This window comes from Phoca vitulina, unplaced genomic scaffold (assembly GCF_004348235.1).
Source record: "Phoca vitulina isolate PV1807 unplaced genomic scaffold, GSC_HSeal_1.0 scaffold1, whole genome shotgun sequence".
NCBI classification, from domain to species: domain Eukaryota; kingdom Metazoa; phylum Chordata; class Mammalia; order Carnivora; family Phocidae; genus Phoca; species Phoca vitulina.
The window spans coordinates 39,774,699-39,795,168 of record NW_022589704.1 but is presented as its reverse complement, the minus strand read 5'-3'; the positions used below and the strand labels follow the sequence as shown (position 1 = coordinate 39,795,168).

Genomic DNA, 20,470 nt, shown 5'->3' with positions numbered 1-20,470 from the left:
GTAGATAATTCATGTTCAGGCACAAGGACTGAGAGCAACTGGCATGTGCAAGGAGCAGTTATCATAACAGCTGAAGTCATAATGATTTCAGTATCAGAAATGATCACACTTCTCAGGTAGATTTTAAAGATCTCAAGAACAGATTCATGTTTAACAAACATCTGCTATGTGCTACGAACAGTGGCAGACATTCATATCTTGTGAGTCATTTTCTTAATCTCCACCCAAACTCTCAAGGGTGTGCATTAATGCTACATTTTCACATGGGGAAACACCTATAGATAAAGAGGTCCCGATGATCTAGGACAGACAAAGTACAAAACTAGGTTTTTCTTTGTTTCTGTTGTTTATACACAGTGAACAGCAAAGCCCTAAATTAAAATTAAGATTTCTTTTCAGTATCACTCCTAAAGCAGTGTTTCTCAAACTTGTAACACAAGCAAAGCAATAGAAGCTACTGCCAGGTTGCTGTGAAAAATGTGTTGGATCATTTCTCTGCTGGCAAAGCTGAGTTAGATCTGCTAAGCACTCAGTTTACACAAAGGTAGCTCTAGAATTTGCTGAATCAGGGCTAGGTTCCCAGGTCTTTCGGCTGGTCCCACACTACTGTCTTTGGACAATATGCAAATCAGCCAAAAAGATGGCATAAACAGTTGGTACCAAAGAAAGGCAACTTGAGATACAGAATTACACAAATGAGTAGTATATAATACCCACACCCATCAAGCAAGAATGAAAAACTGAAATTCAAGTTTATGTCACTGGTGGGTAGAATGTCCAAATTTATGTTACCTGTATGTCTGTAAATGCAAAGACAGACAATGAATGGTTCAAGGCTAAAGAAATAACTAGAACCAGTGAACAATAACTGAATGAGTGAACAGGAAAGTATTTTAGGAACATATTTGAACCAATCTGTGTCATCATGGAGAGACTGAGAGTGATAAATGAAAAATGTTTATTACTGAGTATACCATGTACCATACCTTAGTAATACTGTGTTTCACATAATTCTGAGATTGCTCTGACTCATGCAACATGGCCTATAACATATATCCAGGCAAAACTACATGCTAGTCTATCCAAGATTTATATAAAAACAGTTATACTCATTTCAAAATGCCTGATATGACCCTCACTCAGAAGTCACTTGGAATTGTGTTTCCACTACTGAGGCTTAGGGGCTAGAAATCTCTTCTCTCCTATAGACAATGTTCATTCTCTCTGTATATCTTTTTTTTTTTCTCATTAAACTTTTGTTTTAATGGGTCTCAAAATTCTGTGACAGATTTTTGGTCAAGTTGTTTCCATTAAAAAGTACTGATTTTAAAAACTAGTAACTTAAAACTGCCACACACACACACACAAAAAACAAATGGTCCACAAAACATTCTCCTTTCCTTCTGAAGGTTTTATGATGCATCGTTATCATTAACCAGTCTTTTACTATTAAACTTAAATGGCAAACTGACACACAGTTATTTTTTTTATAAAGATTTTATTTATTTATTTGACAGGGAGAGACATAGCGAGAGAGGGAACACAAGCAGGGGGAGTGGGAGAGGGAGAAGCAGGCTTCCCGCGGAGCAAGGAGCCCGACGTAGGGCTCAATCCCAGGACCCTGGGATCATGACCTGAGCCGAAAGCAGAAGCTTAATGACAGAGCCACCCAGGCGCCCCTGACACAAACAGTTCTGAGACCGTTCTTCCACCACTGATTAAGACTGGGGTGGCAGGTATTGGGGATAATATTCATTTAGCCTTCTGAGCTTTCTGGGCAGACTTGGTGACCTTGCCACTCCAGCTGCCTTCTTGTCCACTGCTTTGATGACACCCACAGCAAGCGTCTGTCTCATGTCACAAACAGCGAAACGGCCCAGAGGAGGATAGTCAGAGAAGCTCTCAACACACATAGGCTTTCCAGGAACCATATCAACAATGGCAGCATCACCAGATTTCAAGAACTTGGGACCATCTTCCAGCTTTTTTCCAGAACGATGCTCTATCTTCTCCTTCAGCTCAGCAAACTTGCAAGCAATGTGAGCTGTGTGACAACCCAGCACAGGTGCATATCCAGCACCGATCTGGCCTGGATGGTTCAGGATAATCACCTGAGCAATGAAGCCAGCTGCTTCCATTGGTGGGTCATTTTTGTTGTCACCAGGCACATTGCCACGATGAACATCTTTGACAGATACGTTCTTGACATTGAAGCCCACATTGTCCCCAGGAAGAGCCTCACTCAAAGCTTCATGGTGCATTTCAACAGACTTTACTTCAGTTGTAACATTGACTGGAGCAAAGGTGACCACCATGCCAGGTTTAAGAACACCAGTCTCCACTCGGCCCACAGGGACAGTACCAATACCACCAATTTTGTAGACGTCCTGGAGAGGCAGACGCAAGGGCTTGTCAGTTGGACGAGTTGGTGGCAGAATGCAATCCAGAGCTTCAGGCAGTGTGGTTCCACTGGCATGGCCATCTTTACGGGTGACTTTCCATTCCTTGAACCGAGGCATGTTAGCACTTGGCTCCAGCATGTTGCCACCATTCCAACCAGAAATTGGCACAAATGCTACTGTGTTGGGGTTGTAGCCAATTTGTTTAATGTAGGTGCTGACTTCCTTAACGATTTCCTTATATCTCTTCTGGCTATAGGGTGGCTCAGTGGAATCCATCTTGTTAACACCAACAATTAGTTGTTTTACACCCAGTGTGTAAGCCTGGGCATGCTCACGGGTCTGCCCATTCTTGGGAGATACCAGCTTCAAATTCACCAACACCAGCAGCAACAATCAGGACAGCACAGTCAGCCTGAGATGTGCCTATAATCATGTTTTTGATAAAGTTTCTGTGTCCTGGGGCATCAGTGATGGTCACATAATACTTGCTGGTCTCAAATTTCCACAGGGAGATATCAATGGTGATACCACGTTCACGTTCTGCTTTCAGTTTATCCAAGACCCAGGCATACTTGAAGGAGCCCTTTCCCATCTCAGCAGCCTCCTTCTCAAATTTTTTGACAGTTCTTTTGTTGATCCCACCACATTTGTAGATCAGATGACCAGTAGTGGTAGACTTGCCCGAATCTACGTGTCCAATGACGACAATGTTGATGTATCTTTTCCTTTCCCATTTTGGTTTAGGTTGAGCGGTGGTTTTCACCATACCTGTGTTCTGGCGGCAAACCCATTGCGAAAAAGTCTCTGTATATCTTGCTATAGTGACCTACTTCTTCATCATTTGGATGAGTAAACCTTATCTGATTTATTCAAATACTGCCTATGTCTGCTCTTTGTATCCATATATTCATACTATTGACATTTGTCAAGAGACTCTTTGTTCAGACATGTCATTCCTAAAGTGGTTAATATTCTAATATCTCACATTAATCTACAAGGGAGAATCACTGCATACTTTAATACACAGATATATTAACATTTGATATACACAGATGTATACATACATTTTATATATATATTTAAATACACAGACACAGACACAAACACACAAATTTATTTTTCACTGAGTATCTTAAGGAGCTTCAGGTTTGGAGATGTTCCAACTCTAGGTTTGGAACTCCATTCAGCTCGGTTCCAATTACAATTAACTTTTTTTTTATTTTCAAAATGTTAAGATTTTATTTGCAAAGCTTCTTTATTGTACAGAAAGTAAAAATGCTATTACAGTCTTGGTGTAACTGATAGCCACAGATGGTTTACTCACCAATCACAGCTCTCCATGCTACTGCAAGAGTCTTACATGAAAACCTAACAATGCTTACAATTTTGTTGGGGTGAAGTCCCCAAGCTGGATGGTGAATTTCCAAGAGGGACTAAATGGAGGAAGGTGGAATGTCATAAGAATGATTCTTTGGCTCTTTGGGTAGCGAGGTGTCCTGGGGTTTGTATCACAGCTACCTTTTTTTCAAAACAGCTACCAAATCCATATGAGCAATCCAACCAAAATTGAACAGTTCTTTTTTTGTAGGTTATTCAGGGTCTTAATCATCTTCTCCTTCATCATCTGTTTCTCTCTTCCTCTATTCCCACTTTCTTCCCCCCCTTTTATCTGCATCTTGGTCCTCATTGTCTTCACCTTCATCAACTTCATCATATCCAAGTTCTATTTTTTCCCCACTGACTTCATCTTCATCCTCTTCGCCTTCCACATCTTTGTTTTTGTCTTTATCCTTTTTATCATCAAACTCTTCCTCCTCACCATCCTCATCCCCATCTTCTCCTTCATCCTCCTCTTCTTCATCCACACCAACCACCTTGGCATCTAAGTGAGGGGCTTCCCAATCCTCTTGTCATAGCTATCCAGGTAGGTCCATTGGGGCAGGAGTTTGAAGACACTCTCTTAGGAGTCATTCAGGTTCATAACCTCACAGTTAAATCTAGGCTTTTCAGATATTCCAACTTTTTCAAAGGCTCCAAGATGATATCAGTCTTTCAGTTTATTTCCACTTAAGTTTAGCAGTGTGAGATTTGGAAGTTTTTCTGCTAGCATGACCACATCTCCAAAGATTCTATTGTCACTAAGCTCAAGCGTTTTCAATTTAGGTAGTTTGGGCAGATTTGAAACTGAAATCAAGCCTGCATTTATTAAACTAAGGAATTCTAAGTTCACACATTCAGCAGTTAAGCCCTCAATTTTCACATCATATGATTTGCAATTGTCCAGGACAAGTTCTCAGACAGCTGCTGGGGTCTAGTTCCTCAGCCCCAGCTGGATCTTCCTCTTCATATCTATGTTTCCTTCTTTCCCTCTCTTCAAACTTAACTTTGGATGGTGGGGGCAGAACACAGAGAGGCTTCCCAGCCTGCACAGCAAGGGCCCTTGGGAGCGGTGTGCAGGCAGTTGAGCAGAGCCCCAGGAGCCCCAATTCACTTTTTTATGTGGGTTTTCTAACATATAATATTGTGGGAATCACATTGTGGTTATCTAAAAAAATGGCATAATTAATTTTTTTCAAATGCTAACATTTAATAGGATATATGTATCTTGTTTCTGAAATTTACACCTTAAAAAAAGTACATAATAATCTTAATTTCCAATGGGTATTTTAAATATTTCTTGTGATCTTTAATATTTTCTGCTAAATAAATGGATATGCAATCATAAGGAGTTGAGCACTATTATTTAACAAAATCGGGGACGGCTTTAATGATGTTATAATAAGTAAACAGATATCATCTGCACTGTAAAGCAGAAAAATTTCAAGCAGTTAACATGCAAAACCTTGTAGAGTTTCAATCCTTGATATAGCAAATATCTAATTGATTTTCTAACATAACAAATGTTTTTAATCTTTAGAAAAGAAGTGGTGACAAATCTTTAAGCATTATGTATACAAATAAAAAAGCAATTTAAGTATGATAAGACCACTGTCAATAAAAGAAAAAAGTATGTTCAGCTTTCCTGTTGGGTTTTATGAAATTCGAATTCGTTTTTGAATTAGACCAGATTTAGTACTATGCCAAATGGATCATTTCAATACAGTTGTAATGAACATTACCATGTACCGTATAGTAAGGAAATAGAGCTTCGCTTGCCAAACTATCATTCTTGGAAGCTCTGCCAGTGCAAAAATAGCCTCCTTCCCCTGGTATAATATTTTAGGGAATTTTAAGAGGTTTTAAAATTCTTTAGAGAATTATTAGAAGTTATTTGATAAAAGAAGCAATCAGTTGTGAGTTTGAAACAGCATCACATTGCTGGTTTCCCATCTAAAAATCCTTCTTCTGACGGCTGTTTGTCACTTTGCTCAGTCATTCAGTATTGTAAAGGAACTATTTTGTGACCATCTGCCACTTAACTCTTTGGCCCCAATCTCCTCTTCTCTGATCACTATTGATTTTCCGAATGGACCCACCATAAACTAAATGTAGCAATTATTACATTTAGGTTAGAAACAGCCTTTGCCACTGTAGGTTATATCTGGATTACTAAAGAATCAGTCAAAAACAACCAACAAAATGAAAGCATTTCCTGGAGACAAAGATTTTTAAATTGCTACAATTAAGTTTATGTCTATATTATCATCATTAGCCCATATTTTCTATTTTTTAAAATAAATTAGCCACACAAATTCCCACATTTAAGTCCTAAGCAAATGTGAACATGGCTGGTCCTCCCAAATGCATTCATTGTATAATTTTTTGAACTATGTGCCATTTCTATGCAAAATTGAAACATACTTCAGGAAAAAGAATCATTTAACATAAAAAGGTATTTGAATTAAAATATTTTCTTTGGAAAGGCAAACTGTTGAGACAATAAAATTATCAGTGATTTCCAGGGGCTGAGGATCATGGAGAAGGAATGAATAGATACAGTACAATGGATTTTTAGTGCAGTGAAATGATTCTGTATGATAACATAATGGTAGATACATGACTTTATACATTTGGCAAAATCCCTAGATATGTATAACACAGAGAGTGAACCCGATGTAAACAATGGACTTTAGTTGGTAGTAATATGCCAATAATAATTCATCCACTGTAACAAAAGTACCACACCAATGCAAGATGTTAATGTTAGAGGAAATTGGATGGAGTGGCAGGGTGAGGAGAGGCAATAAATGGAAACTCTCCATACTTTCTATTCCATTTTGTATAAACCTAAAAGTGTTCTAAGAAATAAAGTCTATTTATTTAAAAACAAAACAAAATAAAGTCCTCCTTCTCACTTGCCTCTTTCACTTCATTATGATTTTGTGTATCTGTCCTAAATTAACATAGAGATATGTGGAGAAGAAAATTTTGAAAGTCTGCTATAAATGAAATGGCCCAAACTAAAATCTCATGAGAAACTCAAGTAGAATTTCTGTCAACATATATTGTAACCTCCATCACGTTGGCCAGTCTGTTTAATTCCACTGTGGGTGAAGCAGGGATGGTGGAGCAGAAATTCCCATTTATAACTCCCTGAAGGAAACCAATCAATTGATGATCAGACAGGTGTTTAAAAGCATCTTGTACTGACTGAAACAGTTGATGTCTATAGACTCCAACATTCTCCAACACGTTCCCAGGCTGTGTATGACCAGGGACCCATTACGGATTTTGGGGGGGTTTTTGGAGGAGGAATGTTGTTGTTTAGTTCTTTCATATGTTGAATCTATGTGTTTCAAATTTCAATACATATCATGGCGTTGGCCTTGTCTTTTGAGGTTATTAGAAAGAAAGGGGTAAGTGTCCATCAATGGATGAATGGATAAAGAAGACATGGTACACACACACACACACACACACACACACACTGGAATACTATTCAGCCACAAAAAAAGAATGAAATCTTGCCATTGTGATAACAGAGATAGACCTTGAGGACATTATGCTAAATGAAGTACGTCAGACAGAAAAAGACAAATACCATATGATCTCACTTGAATGTGGAAGCTAAAACAAACAAACAAACAAACAAAACAAGCTCACAGATACAAAAAATAATTTACTGGTTGCCAGAGGCAAGGTGGGGGTGGGCAAAATGATGGAAGGGTGTCAAGAGGTACAATTTCTAGTTATGAAATAAATAAATCATGGAGATGTAATGTACAGCTTGGGGATTATAGTTAATGCTAATGTATTGCATATTTGAAAGTTGCTAAAAGAGTAAATCTTAAAAGTCTTCATCACAGTAAAAGGAAAAAGAAAGGACAGGTGATACAAAAAATAGAGGACAGGAAGGAGGAAGTGGGAAAGACGGGGGGAGCTTCCTAATCCTGGTTAGGCTACGTGGTCAGTGATAGCATCTGTATGAGCCCTCATTCATTGTTCTTAAGTAAATGTGTCGATCCAAATACCACTACTGCACATTGAAATCTAAGTTAGTATAATTCAGTTGATATCATATAACAGAAACAATACATATTTAATAAGATAATTAAATAGTATGTTTACCATGTACTTTCTTCTACTCTTAAATACTCAGATATTTGAAGGGAGCTGCTAACAATTTAATTCACTGTACTTTTATTGATGGGAGCAAGAATAGGATGTAAATAAGAAAAAAAGGTTAAAAAAATCAAGCCATATCCACTGACACCTCCAGGTTAACATGTACTAAGCTGACATTTGAAAGAGACTTACTTAAAACACATTCATGAGAGATGCTACTGAACACTGGGAAGCCCAGAAATGTGTCCCATATGTGTTCTTAACTCAAATTCCCCATATTTGGAATAGCTACTTTAACTCAAGGGTCACACTATTATCTCATTTTCCAAATCTTACTCCTCTCTGATAAAGAATGTCTCAGTTAATTAAGTGGTAGAGAATAATTTAATGTTTCCTTAACCATTCAATTTCTTGAATGAAAGAAAAATACCTTTAGTTTAACTAGGGACATGATGTGCAAAAGGGAATGAACAAGTCCATTATCTCTAACCCAAGGACATTAAAAAAAATCCTTCTATAGAAAGAGTCTCCCACATATTCATCATTCTCAGGGTGAACTGTGAAACTTGTTAAAGAATAGATGAGAAAAGCGTTGCCAATATGTCAACCACCTTAATACCATCCAAACTTCCTGCAATCGCTGCATTCTCTTCTGTAAGAAATGTCAAGATTTCATCAAAAAGTCTTTTAATTTGGATAGTCTCCATACAGTTGTCTAGCTATTTTCACTCTCTGGTTTGCAACTTCTCTTATACCAGTTGTCATTTCTGTAACCTTTCCAACAGCAACTGTGCAGTCTTGGGACCATGATGCAGAATATCTCACTCAACAATCCTCCCACAAACCATCTGTTTCTAGAGACATCAACAACTGTTGGCATTGGTAGACTCTATGCAAAATGGGGAAGAAATTGTTTAAAATGATAAACTTTCTCAGAGATCTCAAATCCCTAGCATAATAGGAAAATCATTGACATATTAAAAAATGTATTATTTGAGTAAAAGATGTCAAGTCTGGAAAAATAAAACATATAAAACCAAAGACTGAAAGTCCCTCACTTACTGTTCCGTCACATTCACATAAAGTTGCACATCAAAAATTTTTAATTATAATAATAAATCTCTATAAAATTATGCAATATGCAAATAAAACAGCTACCCAAAAATGTGAAAACATTAACAAGACATTCACTCACCAAACATGGCCATACATATATATATATATGCCATTGTGACATATATATATATATATATTCTTTCATTATAAAATGACTGACAGCAATCCTTGTGCAAATCATAAATGGAACTTTATTATCTTCCTGCATTTTGATTTGAAATCTATTGTCCTTGAGATATGAATGATCACCAATAATTATTTTTAATTCATTTTCATGGGGCAACTGAATTGTTTTGGACAGATTATTTTTTTAAGATTTACTTATTTATTTATTTGAGAGAGAGACAGAGAGAGAGAGAAACATGCAAGTGGGGGGGGAGGCAGAGGGAGAGGAGGAGAAGCAGACTCCCTGTTGAGTGTAGAGCCCGAGAGCGTGGATCCCGGAACCAGAGATCATGATCTGAGCGGAAACCAAGAGTCAGACGCTCAAACAACTGAGCCACCCAGGTGCCCCTAGACAGATTCTATAAGAAATAAATGCCCTAAAAAGACTAATCAGTTTTACAGTTGACAGTGTGATTTAGTTTATTCTTACACATATTCTTATACAGATTTAGTGATTTCTTATACATTTAATATGATTTCCAAAATAACCTTGTGAAATACATTGGACAAATATTATCACCAATTTACAGAAGATTATTTGGTGAGTCATTCAAAGTCACATATCTTAGAAGTAACAGAGATGAAACTTAGAAGGCATTTTTACAATTCAAAAACAGTTCAAACTCCATTCAATTCTATTCAATTCTATTCAAACACTATTGTTTGGATTGCATTTTTAAAATAAAATATGCTTTTCTTCCTTAATTTTCTTACATTACTTGCCATCATATCATCTGGGTACATAGATGATAACTGGTTTGAATATAATATATAATTAAAAAAATATATTTTTAAATGTCTAATACAAATGCCAAGATCTTAAAAACTGCCGGGTCTTACAGGTTAGGAACCACATCTCGTTAGTCTTACATAGAATTTAATAACAAAATTATATATTAAATTTAAGTCTTATTTTAAAGACTGTTCCTAAAGATCCAAGTTGCCACACAATATAAATTAATTCTGAAAAATAACTCATAGCCAAAATACCTTTCAAAATTCACTTCCTTCTTTTTTAATGGATTCTTTTGTTACTTTTTGTTAGCTCCCAGCCTGTTAAATTTCATGTCATTAATGCCTAATAGTTAATGTTTTGGTCTATTTAAGGTCTAAAGCTTAAATGATTTGAGTTTGGTGATTAGCAAGTCTGTAATAGTGCTGTGCCTCTCTTTGGATCTCAGGTCTGTGAACCAGAGGCAGAGCATGTTTTATCTTGTATGTATTATTCATCACTCTCAGAGGGATTTTCACAGACATGAAAGCACTTTAATTTTTCTTTTTCTGAGGACACATTCATGTCCAATTGGACCAATTACCACAGCCAGTTAACTCTCAATTATGTGGGCAAAACAAATTGTATCATTTAAAAGGTGTGATTGTCACTACAAGTGATCTTTTTGTAAATGGGTGACTGTGCCAGCCTTACAGAGTTTCTGTCAAAGGGCTGAGTAATTATAAATCTCCCAGATGTTAGCAAACCTCACCAAGGTACGTCAAACATGGGCATTCCATTCCAGTATTCTAGATCATTGGTTCTCAGAGGCAATTTTGCCTCTCCATGTAATACTCAGCACTGTGTGAGGACATGTTTGGATGTCACGTTGGGGAAGAATAGTTATTTGTGTCAAAATGCCAATAATGTCGAGGTTGAGAAACCCTGACCTAGATGGGATCATACAGGCAATGGCTAATCTGGCTAATCATAATCCTGTTCAGTTTGTTTTAAATTCTAAGAACTGAATGAATTAGCTCAAGTTAATATCTCTCTTCCTGTAATATCTGATTGTCGTTTTTAAATTCTATTTTCCTACTTATTTCCACATTACCTAAGGTTCTAAACTTTAGCTTGAGTTTCTCTTGTGTAGTTGTCAGTGTATAATGAATTATAGAAATGACAATTATTTCTTTTTTCACATTGGGAGAGATTTGGGTTGTGAGAATTTCAGCAAACTGCTCTACCACTGCTCTCCGCTTAAGTTGGTTTACATAATAGAGAGAAAGAGAGAGAGAGAATAGATACATGACAGATACATGGGTGGATAGATAGATAAACAGATATACAGGTAGATGATAGATAGATACATAGGTAGATACACAGATAGATAGATAGATAGATAGATAGATAGATAGATAGATAATAGATAGAATAGATTAGATAGATAGAATAGATAAGAGCTTGAACCCTAGAGCCAGTCTCCCTAGGTATGCATATTGTCTTCACTACTTACTAGTTGTGTGTCCTTTGACAAATAATATATTAGGAGCCTAAGATTTTAAATCTATAAAATTGGCAGAATATAATATTACCTACTTTATTAGAGTTGTCCATAGGATGAAACACACAAAGCCCTTAAACAGTTCCTTATGTACAATAAGTGTTCAAAAATATCAGCCTTCCATATATTTACTTATATAGATGTTTTTATTAGCAATAATAGTGCTTTAAAAGTAATAAAGAATTTTATTACTTAACATTATTTTACTTTTTTTGAAACACTAGAACTTCTGAAAATTACATGATTGCTTTCAATAGCTTTAAATGATACACAGATGTATACAACCTTGCTCATCTGTAAAATTAATTTAATTCTCAATGTATTTTTGATCATCATTGGAAATGAGAAAAATGAAATTAGTGTATCACTAAAAAATGAATAGATTTACCAATCTTGCTTTTTCATTTATATTGATTGAAGTACTTTTTGATTACCATTTCAAATGTAAAGATAAGATGTTTGCAATATCAGAAAATAACTGGGTTGACCGAGGCTGCTTTTAAATTTATATCTATTAGCACTTTCATGCTTCTGATCCGAATTGCCCAGGCTTCAGTAATTTATTTTTCCAGGCTTATAACGTGCTTTGGGTGTTTCTGATTGAAGTTACTCATTTTTTCATCACTATCATGGATCAAAGTCGTCTTACACTTTTCTTTTTCTCCACAGTGACTTAAACATGTATCTTTGTCTTCAACTTTCTGCTTTAATCTTTCTTATCTTAAAATCTTATCTCACCATGTTTGTGCTGGTTTGTTCCAAATGACTCTTACCTCAGGACTGCCCTCTGTTATGTACTCCTAAGTGATTAAATTCAGTAGGTACAGGGAAATGATAGATAGATAGACGGACAGATAGATAATAGATGAGTAGATGAACATTTATTTTATATGTTTATATTTATAAATATATAGCTATAAATATATGACATATATTTATATATGTATATAGCTGAATTTTAAATACATAGCTATAAATGATGACAGAAATGGTTGGGTCAATCTTCAGGTTTGCCTTATATCAATTCTGATGTTTAACATGACTTCTGATGTTTCACACTAGGATATGAGGATCCACTGTGTAGGTTTATACAAAGGAAGATTTGGAGTTTTCCTCCATTTAAACAAGATATCCTCCAACTCATGTTGGTGAAGTAGTTCAAGTGTGAAATCCTCAATATCTGGAAATTGCCTTCTAATATCCTCAGCCTCTAAAATGGGATTAACTTTAAATGGGAAGTTGGGGACAAAGGAGTCCTTGGTGACCCAGAGAAGGCATCTGGAGTAGTGAGAAATAGTAGCTCTATCCTATGTGAATTGACAATCATACAATTAGTTTTGCTGGGCTGCATTATGTCAGTTTTTCAACATAATATCTATAAGGAAATACAACAGTATTTCTGAATGCTCAGATTTGCAGGAAAATAACCAGACATAAGAGAGATAATATAGCCAATAAGCAAGGGGATATGAGGCATATTACTATTTTTATATATTGGTACCAAAACAATATGTTTTTGGAAAGCTTTCTAAAACAGAACTCTCTATACCACATGCTGAGTAAATGAGGAAGTTTTACAAACCTTCCTTGAAATACCGGATGCAATATTTTATGAAATAAGGTTGAGCTTGACAATGTTTAATAACATACCTAATTCTAAAGTAACATACTCTTATAATAATATGGGATATAAATTGAGAGCTGAAAAATGTACAAAACATTTTGCTTCATTAGTGTGAACATTTTTTTTTTTCCTGGCTACTGTTACTTCTGATACATGCCCATGTATCATCACTATGTTTCCAAGTTCTTAAGCAATGGCTACTCCTAGGATGCTGGATTAAATCTAAATGGTTTAACTACATGTCTTAAAAAGATCAGCCTGGTGCCTCTAGAAAAGGTATCACTGGAGTCTGAAATGAAAACTTGCTTTTTTTCTTCATTTTCCTGTCCTACTATTTCCATATAATCAGCTCAAGTGAACACAGCAGAGCAAACAGATCAAGGTACTGTCTCTTTCTCCAACATTAACACTTTAGTTGGCCTTAGGTAAGCAAATCACTTACCTGGGTGTTTGTTCTTTTCCTCGCCAAACTGTATATTATTTGGAAAGTAGTATTATTTTTTCTCAGACCTAAGTTTTTGAGGATCCATAAATTCATGATTTTTTAAATACTTAAGAGTTTTTTTATTATTTTTTAGGAGAGTAAATAAACCACACAATTATAAAACAGAATTCAATGTGACTTAGCCTATGTTTGATTCATGAAGTTTTGCAATGGAGCATTTAATGCATTTCGATAATGCTTTGATTTGTATATCTGTTTACATAGGACAGCCACTCAAATTCATGACAGCTTCCTTAAGGTCATCTTGGTCAAAAATTCCTAGATGATGCAGGAGAGGCTCATAAAATATCTCTAGGAATTCCAGAAAGATCCATCAAAACTTTGGAAATCTTTTAGGATATTACTACTCTCTTTATTTTTTAGTCACTTATAGAGTCAAACAAAACTTGTAGATGAGAATAATCTTGTATTTGAAGGCATATACAAAATTTTGACTTTGCAATAAGCCCAAACCAAGGACTGCTTATGTTTTCTTTCCTGCATTTTCAGCAGCAACAACTATAACAAATGTCCAGTGACTTATACAGTTAATTATTTCCGCTAAATTATTGAATCAATAATATAAATGCTATGAGAAGTATTGTTTAAAAATCCAATTATATTAATAGCAAAGTATTCCAAAATTTAAGAACATGGATTAATGTTCATTTGACATACCCTATGCAAGGGTTGTAGGACATCATGATTTTTGTGAGGCCAGTACAGACCAAAGTGACAACTATATCAAGCATCTCAACACTAACCTTGCTAGGAGATGAGTATCATTGCCCTTAAGAAGGTCCTGGTTTGGGGGCTCCTGGGTGGCTCAATTGGTTAAGCATTGGACTCTTGATTTTGGCTCATGTCATGATCTCAGGGTGGTAGGAACAAGCCCCACCTCGGGCTCTGGACTCAGCATGGAATCTGCTTGTCCCTCTTCCTCTGCTCCCCAGCCCCTGCTCTCTCTCTCTCTCAAATAAATAATAAAAACAAATAAAATCTTAAAAAAAAAGGTTCTGGTTTTTTCTCCCCCTTTGGTGATTGAGTTCTAACATGATTTTGGTACCTCATGAAATACTTTTAAATACTGAAATATTTAGTGTATATAACAAATTCAGTTTTTTTAAGATTTTATTTATTTATTTGAGAGAGAGAAAAAGAGAGATAGCACAAGTGGGGAGGAGGAGCAGAGGGAGAAAGAGAAGCAGACTCCCTGCTGACATGGAGCCTGATGTGGGACTCGATCCCAGGACCTGGAATCATGACCTGAGCCGAAGGCAGATGCTTAACCGACTGAGCCACCCAGGTGCCCAACATATTCGAATTTTACATACAGAATGAATTTTATTTATATAGAAAGTATATTTTTTTAACCTAGCACGGAAAGCTATTATATTACAGGTATTTTAGACCATTAAATTTACCTTAATATGAGTATAACTCATTCTACAATATACAGCTCTTACATCTTACCAAGGTGCCAGGAACCTTGTTTTTCACACCTGACTAAATGCTCCATCTTGCCCATTGCTGTCTATTTTTTCTCCAACTACTTTTTTCTTCAGCTCATTCCATATACTTTTCATCACTACGTTTCCAAGTTACATTTGGGGGATCCTAAAAATGATACATCTCTGCCCATTTCATAATCTATTGAGAAATAAATGTCAAAGTGTAATAGAAGGATTTCCAGTTAAAAATCTAGATAATGATAGAGAAACTTCTTGCAAATTATATTTTTTTTCACAAAATCAAGCAACAATAAAATCTGGGCAAAATATAGACCAACAAATAAGCAAATTTCTGTTTGAAGCCATCAGAGAGATACGGAGGAAATCAGGACTTGAGGAGCTAGATACCTGAAAAGAAAGAAGCTTGTTGAGATGAGCCTAACACTACTTTTCCATCACAGGATAATTCTTAAGTGGCAAGAGGTAAGGGGCTAAGAAGATAGAGCAGAGAATGGCAGCTGAGGTGGGGGTACTTTGAGTTTAAATTTAGGCAGCCTCGAGGGGTTCAATCTCAACAGTTATGACTCTGAATCACAGAATATATCATGTCATTCCCTTGTATATAAATATTAATGGCCTACAAAACTTTAGGTGAGTTTTAGATCTTCCCATTTATGCTAGACATTTCTAGGGCCATCCATGAACCAATTCTTTTGACTTCTACCTTCTGACCCACATACATCTGGACACTCCCATATGAAACTTCAAAGTAGTTATAAAATTGAGTAAATGTCAAAACCTTAAGCTTATTTCTCTTAGTTTTCTAATTTATGACATATAAGAGATAGATATTTTGACACACTTTTCTCCACTTGGTTCAGATTACAATAAACTGAAAGTAAAAAGAAAATGCTGTTCATGTATTTTTGTTTTTATTAACATATTTAATCAAAGAGAATTTAATTTTATGTAAATATAAACCTTTTTCTCATATGTAGATTCTATGAGTATAAATCTCCTTCTTAAATACGAAAAGTTTTTCCCATATCTTCCAAGAGATCTCTTTCAAATCTCATCCCTGCTAACTACAGACTTCAGGTCAGTTTAGTATTTATTTATAGTGACTAATTTGTCAACTTGTACAGATAATGTCAGTTAAAATTACCGAAAAATAGCAAAACTAAGTTCCAGCAGCCAGAAACTGTTTATTAAAAAGTCTAGGCTTCTTATAGTCACATTCTTATATATTATGGCTTTAGCACATTTTCTCGTATTGAACAATTTAATAATAAATGTACATTTTGTAATGGAAGCTTTCACTTAGAGTTATTATTTTTCAAGTTCTATTTATGTAAAGAATATAATTATCTTCTATATTGTGAGCAATTTCTATATATCGTAGAGTTCTTAAATCCTAGTTTATATACTACTAGAGGAGCAAATGAAACAAAGAAATAGAATACTAAAACTTATATTTACATTTATTTTCACCAAAAAATGAATAAAGAAATTTAGATTTGCTAATATTTAATATATAAATTAATATCAGAGTTCTTAGTCAAATATCACATGCCAAATGAAGTAAAACCAAAATATTTGAAAAAGTCATAACTGCTAAAGGACTGCCAGAAACAATAAGTACATTTGGAGTTAATTAAAGTTTGAAAAAGATCAAGAATTTAAAATAAATCCAGGTGTAATTTTCAAAAATTTGAGTTGTTGTTTTTTTTTTCTTTTCTCACTTGATCGGCCTTTGCAAAGATTAGGTTCAAAGTTTGTGTATACATACATAAATATCTGCATTACAATTTCTGTTTTTGGAAGTGGGATGAAACCAGAGAAATCTGTGGAGCGTCTGATTAGTGCTTAACACAATTAATTGGATGGCTAGTAGTTTGGAATTTAGTCATTTCTGGAATTAAATCCTGTGGGGCACAGCTGCCAAAAGTGTCCTTATTTCACAGATTAGACAATGTTTAATTAATAGATTAAAGGTAAGCCAAGCAAATCATAAGCAGTACTCAGATTTATATTTTGACTAGTCAGAGATAATGTATAGCAGAAACCTGTTATGCTTATTTAACAGGGAATCACTCAATTTCAAGTTAAAAAGCATTTGCTGGTTTTGGTCATAAATCATTATATTTGAGTCACCATCAATTTGGTTTTATATCCACTATTTATTTAGCTCCTTATGTAATACTATTCATGATATATAATAGAGGCCATTATTTTGTGCAAAAGTATTCTGCCATGGGATTTTTGGAATATTCATTCAAAAATATTTTCTAAATGAAAATTATAGAGGTTATATTTATGGATATTTGACAAGAAACATATACAATATTATGCCCCTTTCCTGTCTTAGCTAACAGATGATTCCTTTCTAACAGGCAAGTTCTATAGTTCCATACGCTTGCATCCTATTTATTGGAGAATACTGAGAAGTTCTGAAGACGAAAATTACATTGTAAAAGAAACCATTTATTGCATCCCCAGTCTAATGACTGGGAAATGTGTCACTGTCATATCTTTATACTAGTCAAAACTTGCTGTACCCCACAATGAGTCAGCTCCATTACTTACACTTAAGGATAGTGACCAAGCACAGTCTGTAAAAAACCTTAAAATGAGAGGTTTGATGGGGCGCCTGGGTGGCTCAATTGTTTAAGCATCTGCCTTTGGCTCAGGTCATGATCCCAGGGTCCTGGGATGAAGCCCTGCATCAGGCTCCCTGCTCAGCGGAGAGCCTGCTTCTCCCTTCCTTCTGCTGCTCCCCTTGTTTGTTCTCACTCTCTCTCTCTGTCAAATAAATAAAATCTTTTAAATAAGTAAACAAAAATTTTAAAAATGGGAGGTTTAGTGTTAAAAGCCACAATCTCAAAACCACAGCTAAGACGCATCATCTTTCTTCTCCACCACCCTTTCTAGATTTCCCTTACCTTCAGCCAACATTTCCACAGGTTTACATATCTTTCTGGGGGGTGTCATCAAAACTTTATCAGTGATATGTGAGTCCTTATTTACCTTGCCCTTATTAGGATATAGTTGATATAATAGCTTATGTATATTTATTATCACATATAAAAGCGCCAAGATTTCCCTTCATGAATCTTTTGAGTTTCAGACACGTTCTTCTTGGATCCCATTATGTCACAAGAACACTAGCTTCTCATGACGATTATGGTCAATTTTCCCCAACCCACTATAGTAACTCCTTTTTTGCTTGCTTGTCTATTAGTATTAGGAACCCAAAATTGCAAGGTAAAAATAGCTCCAAGTTCATCAGAATTTTACTAAGGCCGTGATGGAATTGTACTCCCTTGAAGACAAGAATTTTAATTCTTTAAAGACCAAAATTCTAGAGATAAGAATTATAAAAATTACATAGTTCCCAAGTGGGTCACTTAGCTAAACAAGGACAAGTTCTATTCCTCTTTCCACCTCTTGTTTCCTAGACTCATTTAATCTATCTGTCAGAAACACAGCATATTCAACAGTTATTAGTTCAAAGTATGTAAGATATCTTAAATAATAGGACACCAACCTTGCAAAATATCATTCTCAAAATAATGCCTTAGGTGTGTTTTTAAAAAAATAAACTAATGATGTAATGTATGGTGATTAACATAACATAATAAAATAAAAAATTAAAAAAAGATATTTCCATTCTTTCAGGACAGCAGCTACTCAATGATATAACATATGATAGAACCCAAGGATCCCATAATCATATGCTCATTTTCAAGCCCTCTTTACTTGAAAAACACCCCTTGGTCCAATACAATTCTAGCAGGAATCCATGTAAGTAAATAAAAAAAAAACTCTGAAAGTCTTCGGATAGAGATGTCAAAAAAGCACTGAGGGCAGAGGTAACAAACCTACTGCCAGAATACAATTCAAATCTCAGGGCTGATAAATCACTGTTCCCTCCATGTAAGAGGAACTTAGGCAATCAACTTATCACTGAGTGGTACCATATCAAAAACTCAGCATCAGGGCACCTGGGTAGCTCAGATGGTTAAGTGTCTGCCTTCGGCTCAGGTCATGATCTCAGGGTCCTGGGATTGAGCCCCACTTCGGGCTCCCTGCTCAGTGAGGAGTCTGCTTCTCTCTCCCTCTCCCCTCCTCTCGTGCTCTCTCTCTCTCTCTCTCTGCCTGTCAAATGGATAAATAAAATCTTAAAACAAACAAACAAACAAACTCAACATCAGTCAGGCATTCAGCAAGGGCAGTAGACAAACCAGTCTCAATAAAAGGGGCCCCATGTTACTGGGCTCATGCCTACACTATACTTAACCTCTGTAACTATGTCTACTCCATTCATGGGCCTATTGCACAAATACTGGGGTGGCTGAGGACAGAGCCTGTCTGACCTACATGAGTCACGTTATTCACCTAGTCATGAAGTGTCTCTTTTGATTGAGGTTTTAATATGAGACCCCCCAAAAAAATCTGCATATGTGCTCACTCCTATCCATCAATACACTTCTCCAGATTTCTGACCAACAAGCCAATTTACCACTCCTCAAGATTTTGAGTATGCCCTTGCCTCTAGTAAGTTCTCTCATGATATTAAGGTGATATAAACATGTGTACTGCTCACAGCTTAAACTGTTGAGAAGATTCCCCAACTATTCTTATAGCTATACATGAATGTAGCTATGGCTCATTGGCAGTCCATTTTCAGCTTGCATCAATATATTGAGCTGACCCATCTGTGAACCAGATACTAATCTTCTTCCAAACTTAGCTTTGGGGAATATTCATAGGTATGGACAAAGAATAAGGCTTTGTTGAAACAGAAAAAGGTTACCTGTTCATAAAACTTAATTGTATCTCTGGACTAAACTGCAATCAGGTTCTGAATAACTCATTTCCATACTGGATCAGTGCTGCTTCTGCTCAACTTTGTGACTTAGTAGATCTAATAATACCCATTCCTTGATGAGTAGGACCACTCACATAGCCTTACTGTCCCATGATTCGTCACTCAGTCTCTACTAGAGTCTAATGCAAGTTTAGAAGCTACTTTTGACAGTGATTCTTTGCTGCAAAAGACACTGCCTTCCTCCAGAATGTGAAAGGTCTATTATGACTATGGGAGTCTAAATAGTCTATATGACTATTTTATTTAAAGATTCCAACAGATTCCAAAGCATTGTATTTACCAGGTCATATGGCCTAAGCAGGAAAGAAACAGGAAGGATACAAAAACTTGATATGCAGAACTGTCTACTGCAGCTGCATGTGAGCTCAGAAGATTGAGCGGATATGGAGTGAGTCATCAACAACCAGCATTTATCTATGTATGCATTGTTCTAGCATTTGTCTATGTGTGCATTGATTTATTGTGCAAATGTTTCTTCTTCCTACATAAAATACAGCCAAATAAAATATAATTTGAATGAAATGTAGACAATAGGGTAAAAGAAAAGAAATAGCAG

The 20,470-nt window shown here is 35.8% G+C and overlaps 2 pseudogenes; both read right to left on the bottom strand.

Annotated features, from left to right (window-relative positions):
- Nucleotides 1-1,752: 1,752 nt before the first annotated feature.
- LOC116635107 lies at nt 1,753-3,168 on the bottom strand (annotated as a pseudogene).
- Nucleotides 3,169-4,003: 835 nt separating this feature from the next.
- Nucleotides 4,004-4,917, bottom strand: LOC116634440 (annotated as a pseudogene).
- Between the last annotated feature and the right edge of the window lie 15,553 nt (nt 4,918-20,470).